Consider the following 25,951-nt stretch of genomic DNA (forward strand, 5'->3'; position numbering starts at 1 on the left):
CCTTTGAAACAAGAAAGTCGATTTATTGCTGCCTCGATGGGTGCCATAACAGCAGCTGCAAAAATGCCGCCGGGAAGCAGTTAAATATTATGTTTTATCGCTTTTCCTGGAAATCATACGAGTGCAAAACTAAACAGCGCTGCCGAGAGCAGTACGGCGTGCAGGGTAAACAGAGCTGTGTACACAAAAAGTAAACAAATCTGCGCCGCACGCGCGAGTCTCCGGCACTGTCCGAGAACAAACTGCGCGAGCGACTACCATTAGCCTAATTTACAAAACAAAAAGCACTGTATAATCAAAGCAGCGTGTACAGTCTGCGTCACCCTTGTGTAGAGCGCTCGGGCGGTGCACTACCGTGCAAACAAATCCAGATCTTGTCGCAGCTGCTAGCTTCCAGAGGAAACACACGCAAACAAAGTATGTAGACACGACCACTTTCCCGAGAAATCAGGGGCTGCTCTGTAATTTCATTTTTTGTTACCAGGTGCGCATTGCTCGAGCGCTGTACATAAGGGTGACGTGGAGTGTATACGTAGCACCCTGTCGCTAATAATCCCGCACGCGGCACACTGCAAGCAGCCTGGGTGATGCACCCGGCCGCATATCGTCCGAAGTAATTCACCCGCTTAGCGTTCACGTCACTGCTCGCAATACCTGGCGATGAGCAAGAGGGATTTCAAGCTCGATGTTTGTACCGAGTGCTCGAAACCAACAGACGGTGAAGAAACGAGCCGTAAAAGAATTAAACTCGCCTCAAAACTGAGCCTGCACATATTTCGAAGGTGTCCGCGGACATTGCTGCACAGAAAGGTTCACCGCATGCCTCATACACAGGCTTAGGGTCGCAGAATCTGCGACCGCGCACCAAACCGTTGCTTTTAAAAACGCGTCAACATTTCCATTCGTCCGAAATCTGCATCATCACGCGCTGATGATGTTAATTAAGCCGGTCATGCGTGCTGTTCTTTCCGGAGTCTGCGCTCAAGCGCGACCCCACCGTCGTTTGGACCGAGCGAGCGAGAAAGCAAAAAAAAAAAAACGGCGGTAGTGACCGTACCTGCTGGTAGATACCGACGACACTTTCAGAGCGATGTTGTTACCAGTGTGTTACCAGTGAACTCACGTATACATGATGGCCCAATTCCCGACTTCTCCAGTTCTGCTTTCGCATGCACGAAAAGGCATGTACCAAATGGGAAGACTTGTTTTCGCGCGAATCTCTCGGTTCTTCCCGTGCCTCGCGATCGCAAATAGTTTAGTTTATTTTTACTACCTCTAACCTTCAGATGCGACCCGTGTTACTAAGAAAGTGTGTGGTCTGCCGGCCCCGCAAAAATGTTATTTTTTTGCAACACCATTCCAATGGCTGTTCGGGTGTAAACTCCTAAAGAAGCGCCGCCAGCAGAAGCGCTCGCGACAAGAAACGCACCCAAGGCGCCGGCGTACAAAAAGCGCGCCTGGTGGAGAACGGGCTGTGACTTGCATTGTTTTTGTTTTAGTTTATTTTGAAACACAAACACGGTGTATGCGAATGTGCATGTAACGCAAACACAAAAGTGGCAGAAAGAAGCCCTGCTCTAACGCGCTGACGCTGTCGGGAAGCACGCATTTCACGGCTCCTTCCGCTGCCTCACACGACAGCGGACAGGCGCTTTCCGCGCGCGCCGTGCGTGAGGTGGCGCCACTTGTTGTGGAGCAGTGGCGCCACCATACCAGCGCGCAAGACGGATAGAGCTGCTTGCTGTACAGAAAGTGCAGCTCCCACTTGTTTGTTTGTTTGGTTGTTTGCAAGATTCCCTCGCTGCGCTCACACCTCTCAAACCGCTTCGTATTGAGTGAGCCGCAGTTACTTCCACACTGCTCGTAGGGAGGCATGCCGAACCGCCCTGCTAAAATCTTCAATTTCATCTCCGCTTACACTCCTGCGGCTTGATAATGATGCCTTCATTTTCACGAGAAATTAACGTCCCTGACGTCAAGGACGTCCACTATAGCCGGATCCGGGGCAATAATTGTGCGGTAAATGTCCTTCAAAGGATACTTTCCAACCGGTGGCGTCGACATCTTATGACGTCGCTGGCAGTGGCCTAGCACCTGACAGCCACCTGCTGTTCCAGCTAGCGGATGCAAGTCGATTGACCGCAACAAGGGACGAGGGGACCGCCACCGACTCGGGGAAGAAAATGATGCCTTATATTTGAATTTGGTGTTCCTGGAGCGCTTGAGTGATGATTTGTGCAGATAAAGAAGCAAAATTTCGAAACTCCTGGTGCGTTTCTCAATACCCGGGCAATGCCAGAGGAACTAGGAACGCTTGCTCGTTCGCAGGCCCGAAGCAGCGTCGAGGGCTATTGGAGCCCTGGGCTGAGGGCCCCACTCCCTGTCCCGCAACATGTACCCCTGCCCCTTACGTAATAAATGTTTTTCACACACACAGGAATCATTTCACGTTTTTCCTTTGGTACCACACCCCTTCAGCGCTGTAGACAAGGCTACTCGCATCTGTACGCGATAAAAACAGTTAGTCTACCGAGAAGAGGCAAGATGGCATGCCAAGGATGCCCCCAAGGGTACGCTCACGAACTACAAGAAATAACACAAGCATACCGGCCCGCCCGCCGCACTGACGCGGCGGTGCACAAGGCGCTGTCAGAGGATCAAGAGCACGCCTATAGCGCCACCTACTGAACAACACATACCCACACCCCACTCAGTGCGCCCACATCTATCCCGAACGCTACTGCAATGCGTCTAAGCTTTGCAACGAACCCGCAAGCCTAACCCATATTCTAATAGTAATACCACATAATATTCTAATAGTATACCACGTGGTAATATCCACATCATGGAGCAGTGGGAGGAACTGATGCGCAGCTTCATCCCTGCCGTTCAAGAGGTGGCAGCGACCTGGCCCACGGAGGCCGCCGGGGCTGAAGGGCTCCCAGCCGTCTGATTCACCATTATCACTACTTTTATCGCTAATAATAGTCTTCATCAATCGTTAAATCATTCACCCTGACGACAGGTTGACTGAACCTCTTCCAGGAAGATCAGCACGAGCTGTTGTTTTATTTCTTCGACTGTCAGTTCACTTGAGAGAACCATTGAAGGCATTGCATACACGCGGCCTTCACGGAGAGAGCAGCAGTTCTGGCTTTTTTAGGCGTATGACTCAGTACGTGCCAGTGCAACTCTTGGGATGTGACCGCTTAGAGTTGCAGTAATACTTGTCAAATACAAATGAAACATCCGCAACACAGTCAAAAAATGTTTTGCACTCATTCCACAAAAACTAACGTTAATTAAAAATGGCATAATACTACAGGACAGACAGACTAGAGAGAGAGACTAGAGAACAGGATAGAGAACGGAAGTACCAACTTTTCAGGTATGGTAGAGCACCTCCGGCGGAATCCACGGCTGTGAGCCATTCATCGCGCAGACGCCCAACGTGCTTTCATGAGGGTAATGACATTCGCATGAATTCTCGCACTGGAGCCCCGCGAATCCGCCGCAACTGCCATGGCATTGTTCGTAATGCGGTGGCGCTTTGAACGGGACCGCCTGAGAGGCGAGCAGTAAGCTGCACACGACCAATGGTGACGGTAATAGCATGCCTGCTGTGTGCGCTAGGTACAGAATTTTTGTCTTGGGTAGAACTTGGCTTCTGATTATCAGATGACAGCAGCGAAGACAGCAGCGAAGACTCTGAAGGAAATAAAGTGCGTCATCCTACTTCCGAATCTGTATTTTATTGTGATCAATTTTTTCTGCAATTTTACTGCTTGAATTGCGCGACCAATCTGTGACCCAGAACGCCGTACTGTCTGTCTGAAATTTCAACCAATAGGCTGTGTATGTGAGGACTCGCACAAAAATGAGAGTTAGGAAAAAATAAAATCTTTAACATTTTCTGTCTTTCTTTTGCGAAGGGATAGAAAGCAGGAATGAAACGGGCACAATTTTGTTGATGTTCAGTTGTTAATCCGTGTTCGACTCTTTGTGACCCTATGTAAGGGCCTGTAAATAATTTGCTCAAGTACAATTCACGTTCCAGTTCCAAAACAATTTGCGATGAAGCCATTCTACGATGCTTAACTATTATCACAACGACGACCCCCCTTCTGCGGAGCATGCCTCGTCACTGTTGAAACAACTTTGCTAACAAACATTTTAAACAACCCAGATTCTTTTCATACAACTGAGTGTTAACAGGTTGTATTGTATCATTAATAGTTTGTTTTTTATGTATCAGCAGTGTGCATTTTCAGAAATAAAGCTTGTTTTGGGGTTAGCTAGTGCATATTTTCATACATACCCAGCCATTCTGGACAAAAGCATTTTTGAGCGGGAGGCCATTCATGAACGCAATCTTTTTCTATAATGCTACATTTCACTCTAATAATCTATATATGTGCACACCACCCAACGGCAGTCTTGTATTTTTTCTATTTCCGTTTTTGCTACCGTCCAAAGCGTTCCCAATTAATTTTTTGTGGCAGTCTTAATGCTTCGAGGCGACCAAAGAAAACACTTTAAAAGAAAGATTTTGCTACATATCAGAAGAATGAACCATTATCTGCAATATTACCTAAAATGTATCTTACAATTCTGCAATTTTCAAATTTTTTGTCTGAAACTGCTGGACATGAAACAAATGGAAACTCCGGAAAGCTTTCCTGACACTGCTCTCGCTGCAGCAGTTCGTTGCTCGGAAGTTGTGAAGGGCAGAATTAAATACTTCATAACCAGTGGTGTTTATACAGAGAAAATATTAGTAATTGTGCAAGGCTCGAGCTCAGAACTATAGCTATGAAATGAGCGGCACCCATTTATCGCAATGTTTCGATAAACCGCTCTCCTCCACTTGGCAGTTTGCTAGCGATAAGGAAAACATTCACGCTCATTTTTATCACTACCTTAGAATCACTACTCGCGTCCGGATGAAACTAATCCTAGCGGCAGCTGAGAAGTCTTGTATATAACAATACCATCCACTTGATTTTAAACTACAAAGTATGACTCTGCAATTCAGTGACGAATTTGCACATCAGACAAAGCTCTTCTGCATGCTCCATAGCGCCAGATTATAAGCTCCCTGGGTGCTCTGTGTTTTTTGTAATAATAAGAATCTTGACACCACTGGTGACTGAAGACACTCACCGTGATCGCTGTTCCCTAATGGCCCTTTCTGGCTGCTCTTCGAAACTTAAGTATGCGCCAAAGCACTTAGTTGGCGCCAGCCGGACGCTCTCGATAAGCAACAGCCACCTCAGCCTGCTGAAGTCGTCAGAATCTTCACTTGGCCAAACGAGACTGCCAAGAGCTACTGCCGATAGAGCACGATAAGAAGTACACGGTGGCCGCCACACAGGGGACCGCGATGTCTTCCCGCACTGCTAAACGAAACGCTTAGAACGTTCGCCGTTGCTGATAGGTTCTACTGATCGTTGCGTTAGCTTAGGTGCCGTTTAGTAGTGATGGGTCTTCAAAAATGGGCGCCCGATCTTGGTCGCTGCAAAGCGTGCACTGCAGCATCTGTTTAAACTTAACCGCCACTTATAACGTCACTTTCGTGTGCTTTAGAGGTCACAAAGCAAGACCTCCTACGAACTTGCTGGAATAAGCTTGCATTAACTTGGCAAATGACACAGAAATCTTCCTACACTAAAATACGTCCAGTTTTGGATGCTGTGTTCAATCGTAGATCAGTAACATAAATTTGATAAAACGGGAGGGCCACTGAGGAACATCTGTGGAACTCCTGCAGCTAATGCAAATGACAAATTCCCATGTATTGATCATAGCACTTAAACGGCCATCAGATATGGAACTCTGTAGTATACTAATCATTTTATCAGGCACACCAAGTGACGAAGGTCAAAAAGGCAAAAGGAAACATGGTACTATGTAACTGGCCTTTGGTCCCCCCAAACAATTTTTACGCGGCCTGATGAAAATTTTGAAATTCTGTGCTAGTTTTTTAGGAATGTGACAAAAGTGCGCAAGAGGTTTTTCTGCCATGCCAAATTATTAATTATGAAGAAGTTATGGAGCCGTGATATGTAAACACTTTCACTAAGCACTGTTTCAGGGTTTCAATTGCTATTTCTTTTTCACTTGTATATGTCACAAGAAGTCGCGCAGTGAAGCAATCAGCAGGTTTGTTTACACTTCTTGAAAATATATTTGTGAATTATCCTTGCTGTTAGCCTTAACCTCTTGCCGCTTCCTATTGCATGACATTTGCATGACCTTGCGGTTCAAATTAGGCACTGGATAGCGCTTAATTTTTTTACTGAAATTGTGAGGTGTGCACTGTTTAAACGGTGTTGTCGTCATTATCCTTACTATATGTAACGCATTACCGAGTCATTTCGTTGTAATCTAAAAGATCTTCCCATGATACTCTAACACTTAAGCATATGAGGTATAAAAAAAACAAGTTTAAATGGCTCCCGCCAATGCGAATCTGGACGTCAACGAACAACTAGACTGAAGCAGCACAAGAGAGGCATCGTACAATTATAGTGAGCAACGCAGGCATGCTCTGAGTATTGAAAACAAATACTGAATAAAACCAAGCTTACCATTTTCATTTTTCTGTCGCACTGCCGCGGCAGCTAGATTCAAATGCATGAAGCATCATCGAAGTCATCACCCACGGTGCTGGCGGCATTCCCGCGACGTGATCAACGTCGCTAGAGCCACATGTTGTGTTGCAGGGGACCACGTCAAGTTTGGCACCGAAAACCCAAGCGCGTTTTCTGTTCTTGCACGTTCAATCAAGAGCACTTTGAGGAATTTACAAGGAACCTGGATATTTTTATCGCTTGCTTTTTTGTTAGGGCGTCTAGTTTAGGAATGGATAAACGAAAACCTCTCGGAGGCCACCCGCCAAGACAAGATGTGTTCAACAAACCGCAACCGCCGCAATGGCTGCTTATTTAATGCGAGCAATCCACCCAACAGAGCTATAGCACCGCAAAGTGGCCTTCACTGGCCCTCAGGTCAACACGCCGTATTGTAGAACACACTGCCCCTGGAACACGTATAGGCTCGATCATGAGGAGCACGCACTCCGGACGCATTGTTAGCCTGTGCGTTCTCAGGCCCATACTGAATTGACGTGACAAAAGCCGGGAGAAAGTGGCTATGAAATAATATTTGGCTACGTACCCCCCCCCCCCCCCACACAACACACACACACCAAGAAAAAAAAATACTTGACATTCCAGTTTCCGAGCCTGAAAGGCAATGTGTTTATTTCCTCGGATGCTCAATCCAAAGCAACCACTGAAACCATGACATGGATGCGCGCCTGCTTGCTTGCTCATGCACCGCACCCCTTAAGTGGCACCCGATCGACATCGGCTACAGTAGCCTCTGAATGTTATTGCGACTTCTGCTCAGTAGGGAATGAAAATCTGTGAAATGCATCCATTAATATTGAACAAACTGCTCTTCGCCACGCCCGCTTCCCGAAAGCAATATAAAGAAAAAACAAATAAAACTCAAAGCACAAAGTAGCGAGCGCCGAAGTGAGCGGCTCAGAGGAACTCCATTTCATCCAGATACGTGTCATTGTGGTCGCTGCTCTGGCAGGAGCCCCTGTCGCCACCCATGCGAGTGAAGTGGCACAAACAGGGAGGAGCACACTCGATGCCAGCGAACCCGCCGCATTCGTGACCACACGGAGCCCGGTAGTCTTCGTAGTGCGGCGACGTGTCGTAAGGGAGCGCTTGAGACGCGAGCAGAAGACTGCACACAGCCAGAGCAAATGGTAGTAGCATGTCCGCTGGGTGTGTGGTGTGCACAGGCCTTCGGTCGGTCGACAGCAGAATGGGTGTCCACCGATCAGCTGGTAGCAGCGAAGGAACCGGGGGGGGGGGGGGGGGGGGGGGGGGGGGGACGAACGAACAAGAAGCTTGTCCTCGTTGTCCTTGTCACGAAATCTGCGCGAATTAGTAATACTTTGTTATTCTACAGCGCAGTGTCGGTTTAGCCTGAGCTAAGAGTCGATACATACCGTTCGTATATGATTTGCACTAAAGCTTAGCAACTCAATCAGTGGACAGATTTCCCTGAATTACAGTCTTTGTGCTTTGTACGGTAAGCGTGATTCTGACAATTTTCCTGCGGTAACTGAGCTACTGCTCGCAACACTTAGCAAGTATTGATATTGCAGTTCACTGCCCTGTTAATGCAAATGCGCGCCGAGGTGCAGTTAAAACTATATATTGTGGTATAAGTACCATAAAATCCGTATAAATGATTGAATTAAACTTGCGCATATTAATGCGCTGCGCTGCGTGCTAGCGTATCAATCGAACTCATCTCCATTTGTCCGGCGCTTCTAATACGTTTCTGTATTAAATGACTCTCATGCTGAAGAAAATTTCTAGCTGGGCTCTACTGTGCAGACTTTTAAAAGGCATCAGAATACCCGAAAAAGAAGGCTACGAAGCCGGCGGTCAATGTCACTGCGCACAGCCTGAAACGTTTAAAGTTATCGCCTATTCCGTCATATTCCTTTTTGTCTGCGTCATGTTTTGCGTTTAAGTGTGGTTTAGCCCTTCAATGATGCATAACAGCGCGACAGACGGGACAGAGAAGAGAGGAAAAAACGCAGAGCCAACAACTCGCCCAACAAATGGTATTGTTAGCCCTCCAGTTCGTTCACTTGAAGTTGGTTCACTTAAATTGGCTCCGTCTCGCACCCTAGAAACAGGCTTTTAGACGGGCTGTCGTAGCTGTTCCGGAATACATTTTGACCATATTTGTCGAAACCTCCTTAACAGCCCCGAAAATCGATCAGAAATTTGAGAGAGGGGGAGAGAAAACAGGCTGCTTTCTAAACAGGCTGCACACTGTTTCCTGCATAGTGCACCAAGTGGCCGAGCTGAACATATGTTTCTCGTGGGGTGCTTGACCTGAAATCTCACTATAGTGTTTTCGCAACTGATTGACGAACTCGTCTGGCAAACTGTGAATGCTACATCCCGAAAACATTGCGGCGACTTTAAGAAAGGAACTAAAGTGGCAGGCATTATTCCAGGGTCCTCGCAACTTTGCGGTCGGTATATTGACCGGCATGGGACATGACTGCGCCACATCAGCTCTGCTTTGGGAAACCATTCCGCGCCTGCTCCACGTTACATAAGAACTAAAACATCGAGCACGACTTCGCTAACTATACAACTGATTCCCGAGACTATGCCCAGCAGGGCTTCGTTCTTTCGGTACGCTAAAAGAAACGCCTTCAGTGATGACGATTCCACAGAAATTCTGGGCTCAAAGAGGCCATTGAACAGTATTTTGAGAGCTGCGACTAAAGCCGCTTCAGGATTCACAGAATTAGGAAACTACTACGCGGACAGTTTTAATGCTTGAGGAGAAGCGAAAGGACAAAAGCTGAGTTGAAAAGAAAAATGTATTCGATAAGTCTGTAGCTGAGCTGTTGATGAATTTTAAAGATAACGGAAAGCAGCGAGTATAAATGGGACAAGAAAGAGACGACACACAAAGAGCGCTTTGTTCTAGCAGAGCTTTTTTTTATGCTTGGCGTAAAATTCCTTGAATAGCTTCGTTAAATTTCTCAAGGTTGTTATAACCAATTGTTATAGAAGTGATTATTATATCGCTTTTTTTTCTTGACATCTCTTTTACCGTCATGTTTTCATTGTCGGCTTGAAAGTCTCAGTAAGTTCATAGAAGGAATTTCAGGTAGCACTTATGCTCAGTTGCCGCGAGGAAGGCTCACAGTCGTCACGCCCTCGTGCTAGGAAAGTTGATACCAGTGTATGCTGGATAGAAAGCAGAATATGATAAGGCGCCCGTGTGCTGTGCGATGTCAGTGCACGTTAAAGATCCCCAGGTGGTCTAAATTATTCCGGAGCCCTCCAATACGGCACCTATTCTTCCTTTCTTCTTTCACTCCCTCCTTTATCCCTTCCCTTACGGCGCGGTTCAGGTGTCCAAAGATATATGAGACAGATACTGCGCCATTTCCTTTCCACAAAAACCAATTAATTAATTAATGAGCCGACTTCGGCGAATCCAGCAGTCATAAGAGCATACTCGTTCCTTTTCTAATTTTGTAACCCGCTGCGGCACTTTTTCTTCTGGGCGCATATTATTAACTTCATTGCTGGCGACAAAGGGAATGATTTCCGGATGAACAATTGGCGCTTCATCTTTTTCGCAACCTACTTTTGCTTAGAGCGCTCTATATAAAAAAAAACTGCCTTAACGAGTGAGCATAAAATAGCGGGATTTGCTTTAACTTCAACAGAGCACGCAGGCAGATTCCGAACATATTGTCATTCCTGTAGGCTCGGAGAGAGAGAAGAGGACGAAGTGGCTGCTCGGGTTAGACGCTGTTTGCCTTGGCTGTTTGGTTGCGCTTGTCACGCTCTCTTTCACTGTACATATTTCCCGTTTGTAAATGCATTAAGTTACATTATTTATGTTCTCAGTGAGAAGCGGGAAGACATGATTTCAGGGAGGTTTGCTCCATAATGCGTTCACTGGAATGCAACAACGCAACAGCGAACGCTGACAAAAGTCAGCTACTTTGAAGCCTGAACCGCCATAAGAGAGATGCGCCCCTGATAACTCAGCATTATACAAAAAGAAACTACTCACCAAGTTACTTGAGTGCCAGCGCACCGGTTTTGATGGACGGCGACAAAGAAACACTGGAGTGCTGATAATTTTCTCTTCTTCTTTGCAAGTGCGCAGTTTGCTTAGGGAGGCCAAGTGAGCTGACCACTGCAAAATAAAAATTTCGAAAAAATATTCCTCGGATCAGCTCGAAGGGCGTGTCACCAGAAATGAATCAGTAATAAATTGCGAAGAATAAAAAAAATAGAAAACATTACAAAGCCTACGATTTATTAATTCGCGAAATAATACTTTTTCTTCGTCTTCGCCGCTGACAATTCACATATTAAAATTAAGATTTTGAGAAAGTATTTCCGGTCCTTTTTCTGCTTTGACATTGTTATCTTTAGTGCTCCTGAAAAGTCCACGTTTCTGCGATAAGTTCCCTTTGGCGCCTGCTTCCTGACACCATCGTTTTCAGTCAGTCATGTAACAACCGAAGTTTTACTCCCATAGCCAGCCGCTTCATTAAAGGCAAGTTGAAGCGCCTGGGGAATTCAACAGGCCGTGGGCGTCCGAGCATGGGCACCTGCAATCTACGGAAATATAATTCATGTGCCGATTTGCTTCCTATGTAATTGTCGATAACAGATTCGCTTGTGGCTCTGGTCGCGCGTAACGTGCACAGTCGGGGTTGATTGGTTGGCTTTTTGGGGAAAGGAAATGACGCAGTAACTGTCTCACATATCTCGGCGGACACCCGAACCGCGCCGTAAGGCAAGGGATAAAGGACGGAGGGAAAGAAGAAAGGAAGAAAGAGGTGCCGTAGTGGAGGGCTCCGGAATAGCTTCGACAGCACAGTTTCGAGGTACAGCACACGGGCGCCTTTTGGGTTTCGCCTTCGTCAAAACACGGTCGCCGCGGTCGGGTTCGAACCCGGGTACTCTGGCTCAGTGGACGAGCGCCTTAGTTACTGAGCCAACACGGCGAGTAAACACCGGCGAGGGCGTTATCAGGAATTTTGGACAAGCCCTCCTTTATCCGTTCCCTTACAGCGCGGTTCACGTGTCCACCGAGATGTGAGAAAGATACTGCACCATTTCCATTCCGCAAAAACCAATTTTTTTTTCTAGTTCCCTAGGCTGCTACCATGTGGCGCATGGGTTTGAACATTCAAAAATGGCGTGCTGACTCCATCCGCGATGTAAAAAAGAAAGAGAATAATCGAGAAGCTACTGAAAAAAACAAACGCCACTAGGCCTAACGGCACTTGCTGAGAGCTGTCCCGGATCATTGGAAAATGCTGCGAGAGGAAATCGGGCGCGTGCCGCCAGGTCTAGTGTCCGTTGCACCCTTTACTCCACCAGCCACGCTCGCTTCTTTGCCTCTGCCGTTCAACCTAGCCTGGGGCCGACTGTGAAGGGCTCCGCTTACGTTGGTTTTCTTATGAAGTTGACTAACCTCTGTTGGCGCAACAGTGCATGCGCTAGTAGAATCTCGAGCTGGCCATCCTGGTGGTCTGCGAAGCTTTTCGCTCTAAAACCACCACCGCACAGTAATTTTCACAGAAGCTGTCTGTGCACGCGGAAAGCTTTAAAGGTGCTCAGGCCGAATGCATTCTCCAGCGAATGCAACTAATGTTAATCAAGTGAGACTGCGTGAAGGACCCTAATGGCGAGTGCCAGCCGTAGAAATTCGTGATACTAAATTAGCCCTTGAGACAAAAGTTACAACCATCACGCTTCACTCATAAATCGAGCTCATTAACACCTTAATTAAGCGCTTACGCGGAGAGAAGTAAACGAAAAAGAGGAAAACACGAAGTGTCGTTTAGTGGGAGGTTCAACATATCATATTCATGGCGAAATGGTTGCCCCTGCCGGTATCGAGCGAGTAAGTTATGCTGAGCATCAGAATGCTGCAGCCACTGATCCATTGCGGTAGGTCATGTTAGGTGTCCACCCATCTGACTCATCAAATATTTTAACAATCTACAAAATTTCATCTCTCTCTCTTTCTCTCTCTGCAAGATTGCTTTGAACTTTACTGTTCCATCATGTAAAGCCTAAAAGAAAAAATATTAGAAAGACAACCGTGAGGTTTCCGTACTCGTTGCTTTCCTGCGTTTTGCGCGATTGGTGAAACGCGTTCTGGCCTGAGCATTTTCGTCGGCATTGTTTTGTTGCTATATGGCTATACTTTCCAAAGCAGAGATTTTTCAAGCCCCTAATTTGCAGAAAAACACTTACACACGCGAATTATCATCCGACGCGCAACATTATATGATGCAAACTTATACGGATTTATAACAATGCCTTGTACTGCCTAGAGCTTAGGAGGATACGGGAAAATTTCCAAGCGCCTCGGGGGATAAGGACAGGTCTAAAGGCACGGATTTAGTTTCTCGTGTGGCAACTCTAAAAAGTCACTTGCAAGTTGCTTCACTTCTGAGGTTCATTTATCCGCCCTCGATGGCCTGAGTGTATCTTGGCCACGACATTCACTGCCTTTTGTGAGTCTCGTCGGCCCTGATGACAAACCAGTGTCTAGCACTTGGCAGCAGCGGGTTTTTCGTTGTTCAGCGCAGCGCATTATGCTCAGTTAGCACAGGTACCCCATCATTCGTCCCTACTAGATTCAATCCGCAGACGTGTTTCTATTTTTTTTCTAACGCAACTCTCTTATCTCCTATAGCACTAGCAAACGTTGAAAAATAGGCAGCAATTCCTGTGGGTCCTGCAAAAGGCAACTAGAAAAATCCGGTATTATAATCCTTGTATATCCCAGCTTAAACTTTATCAGCTTATCAGCCACAGCAGAGCATTCTTGCAGGCTTCTTTGCGAGTTTCCACTTCGTTATAAACACAAAAGCAATGTATTAGACTCTCCCTAAATCGCCTAGGGCATACAGCGGGAATCTCTATGGATTTGCTGCGCAGTTACCGCGCGTATTACCGATGTGTTCATCAGACGCTCGACCCAAAATCATGCCGCCCACAGGTAACACACGGTTCCAAATCCACTGGCCGTTAAATTTTCTAAACAAAATCTAGGCCAGCTGGACAGTAAGTTAAAAGATTCAGAGCACTCTTCCGTTTCGCCACATTGTCGGTTCTTCCGGCTCGAAGATTTACTAATCAGCCTGCTGACAATCAACTCCAATAACTGCCTGTCTCCAAGGGTCCATGCAATAGCGTACACAAACGCGATCCAGTGGTGTCTCTAGGCTTCGCACGCGCCACCCAAGGGCACAGTGTGGGAGAACACTAGCCAAAGACGGCGGAAATATCGGCATTTCTTAGCCTGATCAAAGGGTCAGCCGGCATGAGTAGCGTATAGATGAAATTTTTACCGCCGAGTATCGTCACTTCCCAAAAAAAAGACGAAGATCCGACCAGGCAGAAGGTACCGTTGAATCCACACTGCCAGCACTGATGCATCAATCGATAGCGCGTCCGTCTACTGGGCTGTTGTGACGCCACACGAAAGTGTTTGATTCGTACCCACAAACCCGCGGTTATTCGATATTTTTGTCCTCACTTCGTTGCATGCAACAAGTATTTCAGCGAAGTGCCGTAAAGGCTTGGAAAATCAGGCACGCATTACGCTCTCTCTTAAAATTGTGTCTTACAAAAAGAGACGCAGCAAACAGTTTTTCGAGACTACAGATCCGATAGTTTCTGGAAAAAAATGTAGACTAGTTGAATCGGTGTTGCTGTCAACGTAAGGCGCATGCAGCCCTCAGGCCAAAAAAAAAAAAATGCTTCCCGCAAAAGGCCGCTTGACGCTCGGAGAGCACACGCGAGGTCGCGTTTAGTGTTGGCAAAAAAATAACGCCACTATATTCAAGGTATTTTTTATTTCGCCTGCCCTCTGTAAACTCAAGGTTTAATCTGACCGATAGAACCGGTTCCTAGAATGGTTACCGCGAGAATCGGAAGGCATTAACTTAGCCAACAAAGAACGTCGCGTCAGGCCAATGAAAAGTTTCATTAGAATGCTCTTCTACTTTTGTCTTCAATTCATCATTTGCTGTGCCAAAGTGGGAGCCTGATAGTAAGCTGCGTGATCGACAATACTTCCATAAATTCAAATCAAACGAATTGGTATATATAGACTGCCGAAAAAAAGATGTAAATATGAGTATCATCCTTATGACATCAGCAAGTTCTCTCTTGGTTTGAAAAATACTGGCGATTTCATTTTATTGTCGCTTGAAACAAGTAGCCACAGAGCGCCGCGGCTAGCGCATTTTCGTCTGGTGAAAGGCCAGGTTTTTTAAGCATATCATTGCACAGAAGCCGGACACTGCGCTAGGCCGGAACTTCTACTCATTACGAACGGATGAACACCTGGTTCTTATCTGAGAAGCAGCTGAGTCCTTTATATCACGTTCTGGTGGATCACTCGGGCTACGCAGAATTCTCCCCGTGGCTGTTTCTTTACCTGTCGTCGAAGTAATGATAGCAGTTAGGGAGATGATACTTTTTTACTCCGGTACTAAATCACATGGCAGTGCATACACTGCTGTAAGGCTCACCTTTGACTACGATCCAGTGTTGCGTTTCAAAGCGTGACTGTTTCCAAGATGGCTTCAAGTGTTTTTAGTAAAATTGCATGAATTAGTTGCAAAGAAAAGCGCGTGTAAACACGTTCTTTAACTTTTTTTTCAGACGCAAACCAAGACCGCCTGCTTATCACACCCACTTTTTTTTTGCAAATGCTTCATCTTCGGACATAAACTTTAAAAGCCAGATTTTGTCGGAGGGAAGAGCGCGTATTTAAGCTCTCGTAAAATTTTTAAGCTGTCTAAACAAAGCCGGTGGAAAGCACACTGAATGTGTGCTTCAAGGTTCAAAAAAGCTCTTCGGTCGATGCTTAGAAACACAAGAACTGCGAAAGCTGTGCCGTTGCTGCCCGTATCGAAGCGCATCATTTCATGAGGCTACGTTCTTTTTATTTCTCGGAAATAACGTGTGGCACATTGGTATGCTTAAACTAACCCATGGAATTGATCTTCACCCAAAAGATTGTTTATAATTTTTATTTCTCTTAAATGTTTTCAATTTAAACAACCCAACTCGGGCTATGGCGTCGCAGACCCGTTGAGACAAGGTTGAAGTCACCTGAGGCATACCGAAGAGTGCGATAAATGTGCTGCTTCTGATGTTCATTCCCTATATCTTTTACACCAACCTTTTTCAAGTGACGGAACGACTACAGAGGGACAAACATTCATAACGTCGAAATTTTTGTCTTCTTCACGTGCCATCAACGTTGTCTTGTCACAAGTCGTCTGAGACGTCATAGTCGCGGAAGTAATGATGAAACTGAGACCGAACATGGGCGAGAAAAATAAACCACACGAGTAAAAAAAGTACATGTTCTGGGTCTAGGAGTACAAAAAACCGAATTGCCTTTGCCGAAGCAAGCACGCCACCAAACTCACTCTGACACGGCGCCAGGTGGTATAAAATATAAGGCGTTCTTTATTGCGACTCGAAAATAGCACGGCTCAAATTGAGGCATAATTTACGACTCCGGGACGTGTTTTCCGTACACAGTAACGTACACCCGTAAGCAGGCTTGTCAACAGCACTCGAGTGGTACGGCGAAGATCAACAGGACAGAAATTTTCGCAAAGTGCCAAGTGGATTTAACAGACAATAATCTCCTATTTGCAGGCAAATGACGAAGACACCAGCGCTGAGCCGCTGACAGAGTAGCAGTGCTGAGATTTCGCTCTATTTCTACCGCAGCACATCCGTCTAGCGTTCTCAACAGGCTTATTTACATTTGCCGTAAAAAATAAGAAGAAGACGCACTATTCATACTGCTTTTTTCAGGAGGATCGATAAGGACCGTTGTTTACTCCTTCAAAGATTCGCTCAAGGCATCTATTGTAGGCATGGCGTGTGCGGAGCCTACACGTAGGGCGCAAGCTTACTGGTGCAAGAACACCTCATCGGATATGACATCTGATGTTTGCCGTTATACCTGCCCAGAAGAAAGGGCGAGAAATCAGTTACACACCCAAGCTTAACGAACACTGTAGCACCCTTTGTGCCACAGCTAAAAGGCAGAGAAAAAAAAAATTGGTGGTGGTTTAGCTCTGGTTAAACCTGGAGTGACGCGACAGCTACAGCTGGCCGAAAGGAACTTGGTCACGTGACCAACAACGTGACGAACCACGTGATCAGCCATGGCGCCGCGCCGGCGGCAGCTGCTCCTCACCACGTGACCATCCACGTGACAGCGTGGTGGCGCAGCTACAGGGTGGCGCGCCGCCACGCTGAAGGCTTGAAATGCTACCGTAATGTAGCTACCGCTACAAGAAACGAAATTATACACGCCTGCCGTACAGCGCAGGAAATTTAAGTGCGAACCTTTTGGGGCGGGAAGAGCAGTTCCGGCGAAATCTTCATACTTGAGCCATTATAGCATGAGCTCATGTCACCCCCGTAGGGGTATTGGCAAATACATGGAGGCGCACTGGAGCCCAGCCACTCCGCCTCACTGGACACCGCATCTAGCCATTCTTTTCTATAAAATTATGAACAACATGGTACATATCGATAAGCAGCAATACATAAGCGAAACTACTTCACGTATCACTCGGGGTAAACATTGCAGACACGTAAAAGAACAAAAGTTTTCTAAGCACTGCTACAAGCATTCCTTCTTCCTGTCCACAGCGAGAGAATGGAACAGACTGCCAGAGAATGTGGTGCTCGCATCGGGTGTGGATGTGTTCTCTGCCGGAGTTCGTGATTGTTGGTATAGTGCCTGATATAATGCGCCTTGCATTTGTGTTGGGCATGGTGTTTTCACATTGTTTTCTGTTTCGTTGCAGCGATATTTTTGCGCATTTTTATTTGTTGTGAGAGGTCAGTTCCATTTTTTGATATGTTAAATCTTGGCACCGACTGGATGGTGCTAGTGTTTTGTTTGTCGTGTTCCGCCTTTGTAATCTGTACCCTGTATCGCTCCTATCTTGGTCCTGACCGGACTGATAGTATCTCTAATAAATAAATAAATAAATAAATAAATAAATAAATAAATAAATAAACAAATCAATAAATAAAGTATCGTTCGTAAGGCAGTGGCGTGTCGAACTGGAAGGCTTGATTCCCGAGCAAGAGGCTGCGAACAGCCAACGCGGGTGTTAACATGCCTGCGAGCTTTGAGTGAAGCTTCCATCTTTGGCAGAGCTTGTAGCCCCCTAATCAGTTGGCAGCAGAGAGGCCTAGGGTGAAAAAAAAAAAGAGTTCATGTCGTCCTTCTAACATGCACTAATGGATATACAATATTGCTTTGTGTAAGTAGAGTGCCAGCTTGACGGTAAGTGTGTATATAAGAGAGTTATAGCATATCGTTACCGTGTTTACGTTAGCGTTTACCGTGTTAGCGGACGCCGGATTTTCCGGTTAGCGCGTCGCACGCCAGAAGACGTTTTAGCGTACCGTCTCTCCCATAACAAGTTACCGTAGGGCTAAAACGAGTGATGATGATGGCAGATGCCCAGATTTTAATGATAAAAAAGCGGATGCATTGCAATCATTTCTATGGAGTGAAATGATACGCTTTAATAATCTTTTTATCTGCATATCAAGACGTACCGACTACACTTCAGCTAACAGCCGCCTCAGCGGCTTTTCAAATGTGCCCGTGAAGAGCTAGACACCTTTGCCTACCCTGGCCAGTAGACAATTTCACTACGTAGACCTCAGTAAGCTTGCATACACAGCGCACGTTGCGTTGCGAGCGCTGTAAAAAAAAGCACAACTACGACACCTGTTCGCCGTGCCGCAACATCGCTTATGTGTTTGGATGTGAATACTGTAGCGCCATCTACTGGCAGTAAGTTAAAGCGCGCCAACACCGGGCCAGAGAAACTTTTTTTATTTTCTGAAATTACTGATGAATATAGCAAGAAAATTACCAGTCATTTTTTTTCGAGGAAAAAAAATCGCGAAAATATACAAAAAATGTTGAATCGGGCGCGAAACTGAAGAGCTGCAGTGTAGTCGTTGCTATTTGGCTATGTACACGACATATAGTCAGGCTTAACCGCTCAAAAGTCGGTAAATAATCTCAAAAACATGGCCTAGTTGTTACTCAAACCTCAACGTATGAGCGAAAGTTTGCAAATTAAAAGCGAATGCCTTCATGTATAGCGAGAAATGGCGCCGAAGAACGCGGCGGCGGTGCTGTATTTGGTCCGAAGCGGCCGTGCAGGGCGCCGCCATGTTTGTTTACAAGCGAACGCTAACTCTCGGCAAAGCTGAAAGGGATTTCGTAAAGTGTTTGCGGACCGGTAAGTGGCGGCGCATGCGCAGACGTCGCTTGCCGGGCCCGGTAAACGGTAACGTAAACACGGTAACGATATGCTATAACTCTCTATTGACCGCTACAGCATCCCCAATTTAGGCCCCTTTGTCAGGACGGCAATTCCGCTGCAAAAATATCCGCTTTTGCCTTCTACGGAAAATTCTATTAGTATCGACCAGTGGTATCGGCAGGTACTCCCCACGCTGCTTGTTGGCTCTTACTGGCATAAAATCTCCCTTGGTTATGTATTATTAGGGAGCGCTCCGAGGCTCACTTCAATATATATATTAGAAATATTACAAAACACGGATCAAAACTTGATGCTTTCTGTGCCGTTTCTGGTATTTTTTTCGCGGCATGCACCCCTTCAATCTCTTCTGTTGAGACAGGTGCGCTTCAAACGAATTGAACAGCAGGCGAGATCGCCTTCACATTCGGGTACAAAGCATGCCACTAGTCAGCGTAAACTTCTTTATCTTTAGGGTACCCTATCCTAAGCCATTTTATGCTTAAAGCCCCATCAGCTTACTAATTATCTCCTCGGAGCCGCTGACCGACAACGTATATAAGATGCTACAGGACTTAATAGCAAAAGGTTTTTTTTTTAAAAAATATGCAATTCTCCTTTTTCTTTCTCTCGCCAGCCGGCAGTCTGTGGCAATAAATAAAAGAAATTCCAAAGCGACGAAATCAGCGCATTTTACCGATGAAGGAAGACAGCGTGGATGTCAACTGTGATAGATGTCCGTTGTCGCTGTAATAAAACATATTAACGGCAACACAACGTTGAGGACGGAATCGGCAACCTTTCAGGTGTGGTTGAGCAGTTCCAGCGGAATCCTCAGCTGCGAGCCATTCGTCTCGCAGAAGCCCGTGTCTCCGCCGTTGGTGTACCGGCACTCGCATGAAGGTTCACACTGGAGACCCGCGAATCCGCCGCAGTTGCCACCACAAGGCGGCGGTGCTTCGAATCGGACCACCTGGGACGCTAGCGGTAGGCTGCACACGGTCAACGAAGACGGCAACAGCATGGCTGTTGGGTGCGCTAGGCACAGCATTTCTCGCTTGGGTATAACATGGCATCCGCTGATCAGATGACAGCAGGAAGGGTTCCGTAGTATGACATGCTCGTCAGCGTCGACCTGCTCGCAGATCTGCGCAAATGAAGGTTCTTTCTTTCTGCGTGTTTTGTATGAAAATAGTTTTGATCTAGGCCGCCTTACTGTCCAGTTTAAATCTCAATGTCCGACAGACGAGCAGCCAACTGTCGTTGCTAGAAGCACGTTGGGCCACCTGGCGGTGCGGGCAGGGCACTTTTATTTTTCTTTCTTTTTATAAGTCCTTTCTAACATAGGTCGTTGCTAGAGCAGGAGCTGTGTTTGTCTTACACCGTGAGATCAATTGCGAGAATTTATCATGAATAACTGACGCACACAGCATAGTAGATCTTGGCTGCTTTGGACTTATAGTATCTCTGGCAGCTGAGTCAGAAGGACGCGAGCCATGGCACATTTCAAATCAGCTTTCAAAGACAACACCGAAGAGAAATAAAAGCGGCACAATTTGTAGACAATAAGTACAGCCCTCTGTGCCCGAATTTCTTCCAGCATCTTCAGTTTTCCTGAGCAGTTTCCCGTATTCTTTCACACCAAAATAGGCCTTTGTTTTGCTTAAGAAAAATTAATTGTACGTCAAACGTGATGAACTACAAAAAAAAAGAAAGAAAATTATACATTTCTGCATGCCAGCCTTATGCATACCATGTCCAAAAAGTACGCCAATAGGTAGTGAAAGAATATTTGTCCGTTCGGGCGGTAGTCACTGAGGTCCCCACATGATGCGCCGGCCAGCCCGGCTTAACAGTGCTCGCTAAGAGTTTTTCATGTCCGATCTCGCACGTCCTTGGAACTTCCCTGGATAAAAATGCTAGTACGGTCGGCGGCAAATAAGTCTCTCCCTTCGTTCAAACAGCACGACGTCAGAAACACTGAACAGCTCAGCTGACACGCTGAACAAAGTGGCTTGATAGGTGAAAGATTTCGTTCCAATCGGAATATCCTGCGAAACGGGCACTCATGAAACTGTCTGATTACGCGTCGTAATACAGTTACCGCCTCAAATTGCGGTATGAAGATATTCACAGATACAGCAAGTGTGCAGCACTCAGTAACAGGATGGCTGGGAGAGCGGGAATGGGTAAAAATTGGAGGGATATTTAAGCTCCACCTGAAGTGTATGACGCAATACCGTTATCGGTTAATTTTCACATAAGCATAAGGTCATTCTCTAGTTTACATTAATAGATCCCTGAGAGTCCTCACATTCCCCACTGGTGCAGCGGTTAAGCGGTGCGACACTGCCCTGTGATGGCAGGTGCTTCCAACTTGTGCGGCCCAGGTTGCTCTTTCCGAGAGACCAATCATTAATTTAACTGCCACCTTCCATGGTGGGCAGTTCGCTCGCTATCCGGCGTTTAGGTAGTGATGACGCAGCAAGGAGACGTGATCTAGTTTGCCCACCTGCATACTAAGTTGCTCTCCGGGGACCGCCTGCCAAAGCCATACCATGATTTTTCGCTCACAGCACCGACCCCGACAACGACGACGCCGGATATTCCGGACATCGGGGTATTTAACGCTATCGCGTTAAAATAACGCTATAAGCCATTTTCGCTTTTCTTTCTATATGGTCCGTTTTTCACCTCGACTCCAATAACACGTGGGTTGGCTGCCGTGCGGACACTACCGGCAAAAGTGGAAGATATTGCGAACAGAAACAATCGGCCTATTCTTCTCACCAAGAAAGTCGTAGCGAACACGCCGTCTCCGAGAAAAAAACGTCCATTGGATGTGCATTTCACCGCCGACTATAGCTAAGCCCACCCATCCCCCCCTCCCTTTCTTTCTGATTATGGTTAATCACTTGAGAAACGCGAACATCATCGTAAAGATGTCGCAAAACCTTTCTTTCACCGTCATTATAGCGGGCGTATAGAGAATGGACCACATTTAGTCCAGTACTGACTTAGTCTGCAATAGCTGCGCCATAGCTGACTGACCTTCGATTAAAATCCAACGTGGCGGCGGAAAGCCCGGCTGTATCCAAAATCTGATTTTATTTAAGTGGATCCCTTCGCGCCAAATTAGGTAAGAACAACAAGTGTGACCACTTCGTTTTAATTTCTCGTGAATAATTAATGCGAGCAGCATCTATTCGGCGTAACCGCTTCTTTTCAAGCGACCGCATGCGCGGACACAGTTTAAATGCCTCGCACTTTCGCAGTAGAGAAAAGCGTTGTTTCATGCACGTATTAAATTTTGACACGGCCACAAGATCCCGGGAGAACGCCGAGTTGAAGTTCTGGTGCCTGAAGGGCAAAAGAATTTAACAAGTGGTGCATGGAAGCTGCTGGGTTGTCCAGTCTCACAACATATATAAATCCATATACATTCATATACCAGCGTTTTGTTTATTTCTTGCAGCATAGTGATCAGTAGAGAGTTTTTGGAAACCTTCGGACTATAAAACCTCGGGCGGGAAATGATGTTCAAACACATTTCATGGTACTCACTTGCTCAAGAAAATGTTTTGAAGAACAAAATATTTCAAAAGCTAGTCTAACTACGGATGCCAGAAACTGACAACCATAAAGCCAGATCTTCCGAAATGATACCAGGAACTCCTGAACCTATAACTAGAAAACTCAATTCAAGATGTTTAAAGTGCGTACACTGTACTTTCTTCCGTACTTAGCTGCACGAAAAATATTAGCTGTGAGCTATCTGCTTCTATTTCTTCTTACGACAAAATTAAAAGCACCCTGCATAACGTTTTGGACATTGGTGTCCCTATCAGAATTCGTGCGATATTTAACTGAAATTTTCGCATGTATTTCTATTCTTTCTTGCTGTTACTCTTAGTTGTGTAGCGCTGTTATATCAACAGCCAATGGGTCATTCCACGCCAAACAACCCAGACGTTGCGCTCGACCATCTACAATTTGTTCAAAAAATTCATGTAAACTTATCTTAATGTTCGTAATCAAAGTCTGAAGTATTTTGCCAAAAAAATTTATCCCTGAGGTGAGTGCATGTGAATATTTAGAAAAGGCCAGATACCAGGCACTGCTCAATAATCAACAAAAAATTAAAAGTTTTATAAAATGCCTCTACTACTGATCCGGAGTTCCCGACGAGTAGTCGAACGGAGTTCCCGGATTCGAACCCGACCGCAGCGGCAGCGTTTTTATGGCGGAAAAGCGCTGACGCGCCCGTGTGCTGTGGGATGTCAGTGCACGTTAAAGATCCCCAGGCGGTCGAAATTATTCCGGAGCCCTCCACTACGGCACCTCTCTCTTCCTTTCTTATTGTACTCCATCCTTTATTCCTTCCCTTACGGCGCGGTTCAGGTGTCCAACGATATATGAGACAGATACTGCGCCATTTCCTTTCCCCGAAAACCAATTATAGAAAATACTTCGCAATTTTTTTTCATTGACATTTGCACAAATTCTGTCTTTCAATATAATTCAGAGCATGCAGCTTTATACGGCATTATTATTTTTAGAGAAACGAAACAAGTTTGAAAAGAGTCCATTTTTGTCGTTTTTTGTATTTAATATCAACTTGCTCTCGGAAATTCGAAAATAGCCGGTTTGTTTCTCCAGATGTCTAGTACCTATAATAAATGTTATAGACGATGAAACTGCGTACATCGAAGTAAAAAAAATATTAATGACGACGCATGTCGCAAAGACGCAAAGAGACGAAGCAACCTGAGGCACGAAATCTGAACTTAAAAAAATATTTTCTCGCTCTAGACAAAAATTACCTCGATAAAAATTTAAGAAATGTAAGACAATAAATTGTTCTACGTAACTCGCTATTGTTAGTATTTTTATTTGGACCGCCTCAGGGTGAAATTAACGAGTGCTTTTGGCTAAAACGCACTTTTTTGCAAATTTATATTGTTTTTACTTTGATGTACACAGTTTCATCACCTATAACATTTGTTAAAAGTACTAGACATCTAGAGAAACAAAACGGGTATTCGTGAATTTCTGAGAGCAAGTTGATATTTAAAACAAAAAAAAAACAAGAGTGGTACATTTTCATACTTTTTTTCTCGATTTTTAAAAAAAACATTTATGCCGTGTAAAGCTGCATGCACCGAATTATATCTAAAGCCAGAATCTTTGCAATTATCAATGAAAAATCGTGTAGTGGTTTCTAAAATATTGAATTTTTATTAATTATTCAGCAGTGCCTGGTTTCTCGCCTTTTGTGAATATTCAAACTGCCCTCACCTCACGAATAATTTTTTTCGGCAAAAATATTTCAGGCTTTGATTACACAAATTAGAATAAGAGTTCATGAATTTTCTTGGAAAATTGTAGATGGACGAGCCCACCATCTCGGACGTTTGTCGTGGAATGACCCTAATGTGAACAATTTCAGGTCTCACTTGGACAGCGACATGTTTGCTTCCCTACTGCCCTATGTTTTTATTGTATTTTTTGTACAACGCTGCAAAAAACAAGTTCATTTTTTCTTGATGGCTTCCTTGCTACTAACGTCGTTGCTGTTACGGAATACTTCCTGCTTCTTATTATAATTGTAGCGCCGCCGCGCCTTCTCACCTAATGCGGAAACCATAAAGCCCGCTATGAACTTAAATAAGTAATTGATAATTGTGTTGACTTCTCCCTAAGCGAATCAAATCTTTTCTCGAGCTGCAGGTTTAGGCGTGTACACAAAGTACATGGATGGCTTACACTGAGCCATAAAAGCCGATAGTGACTACAGCGAAGCTAATTTCTTTGCTGAAACTTCTGAGCTATTCCTTTCTAAGTTTATCACGTTGTGCTCTCTCGCTTCGGTTGAAAGTAGTGAGTCTGCCGAACCTACTTGTTAATATGTGTACCGAATCAGCCTCGTTTTAAGTTAGCTTTAGGAATGTGGTGAAAAGTAGTTGAGGACTATTCGCTTTAATTCATAGCTGCGAGAGCATGTTCTCTTGTACGAGAAATGAACGTGGAAGAAACTTTTCAAGCCTCCTTCAGGAAGGGCCGCAGAAGTGTGTTGATTTCCTTCAATGGTCCATCTGAGGCAACAACTGAATACATAGCATTGCATGTGCATGCTGCTTGCCTGTGGGTTGAGCAACCGCTCGCTGACAGATGTACTCCGCAGTGTAAGCGACACACCCCATCGGCTGAAACTAGCCGTCAGCAAAAAGTGAATGTGAGGCTAAGACTCGTTCAGAATTTTAAAAAAATGTCCGCGTCCAGCAGCCTTTTTTCATTTTTGAAGGGAAAAAATTTCAGCTTACGCCCCGCGCAGTTTAAGTCAGGGCGTTGACAGGTTTATCCTTGTCGTAAATGGCTGCCGTAGAGCGAGGCAAACAATAACCACCGGTGCTCTCTTCGAAGTCATAATCGCACACGCAGGGGTCTTCGCACCCGACCTGGAAGAAGCCGGCGCACGCTTCGCCGCATCTGGCCTCGCGCCTGGACCACCAGCAATGTCCGAAAGGGGACACTAGAGACGCGAACAGGAAGGCGCACACAACCAGCAAAGGTGGCAGCATGGCTGCCAGGTGCGTTCTTCCGGAGGCTGCCGTCTTCAAGAACTGCCCACTTCGGCTGAAGGGCTGGCAGCAGGCAGGACCCGCGAGAGGATTATCAGCTGTACTGATTCGTTTTCTTTTTTTTTTCGGGAAACCTGCACGGTCAAGTACCACCATATTGTAAAATTTGGAGTTTCACTCCCTATGAAATCAGTTGTCAGAGCACCGAATGCACACACAAAGAAGCGCAAGCAAGTGTTACACGTTAACTCCAGTCGGCCAACATTACGCAAGGCCTCTTTTCACAGAGCCTTAGCACAAAGTATCTTTGGTGGGCCGGTCGCATTATAGTAGAAAGCATATTTTCCCGTCATATGATTTTTGGTCTAAAGTCCCCAGGCCTCATGGTCTCCTTTCGAGCTTCTAGGAACTTATTTCTTTATTCTTA

At 45.7% G+C, this 25,951-nt stretch overlaps 1 long non-coding RNA gene across 1 annotated transcript in view; it reads right to left on the reverse strand.

Annotated features, from left to right (window-relative positions):
* Positions 1 to 7,238: 7,238 nt before the first annotated feature.
* Positions 7,239 to 25,951, reverse strand: part of LOC144097184 (uncharacterized) — a 119,416-nt gene continuing 100,703 nt past the window's right edge. The window contains exons 2-3 of the long non-coding RNA XR_013306944.1: positions 10,648 to 10,773; positions 7,239 to 7,861 (exon numbers count right to left, since the gene is read on the reverse strand). This is a non-coding gene — a long non-coding RNA (uncharacterized LOC144097184). The remainder of the gene's footprint in view (positions 7,862 to 10,647; positions 10,774 to 25,951) is intronic.

This window comes from Amblyomma americanum, chromosome 7 (assembly GCF_052857255.1).
Source record: "Amblyomma americanum isolate KBUSLIRL-KWMA chromosome 7, ASM5285725v1, whole genome shotgun sequence".
Classification (NCBI taxonomy): Eukaryota; Metazoa; Arthropoda; class Arachnida; order Ixodida; family Ixodidae; genus Amblyomma; species Amblyomma americanum.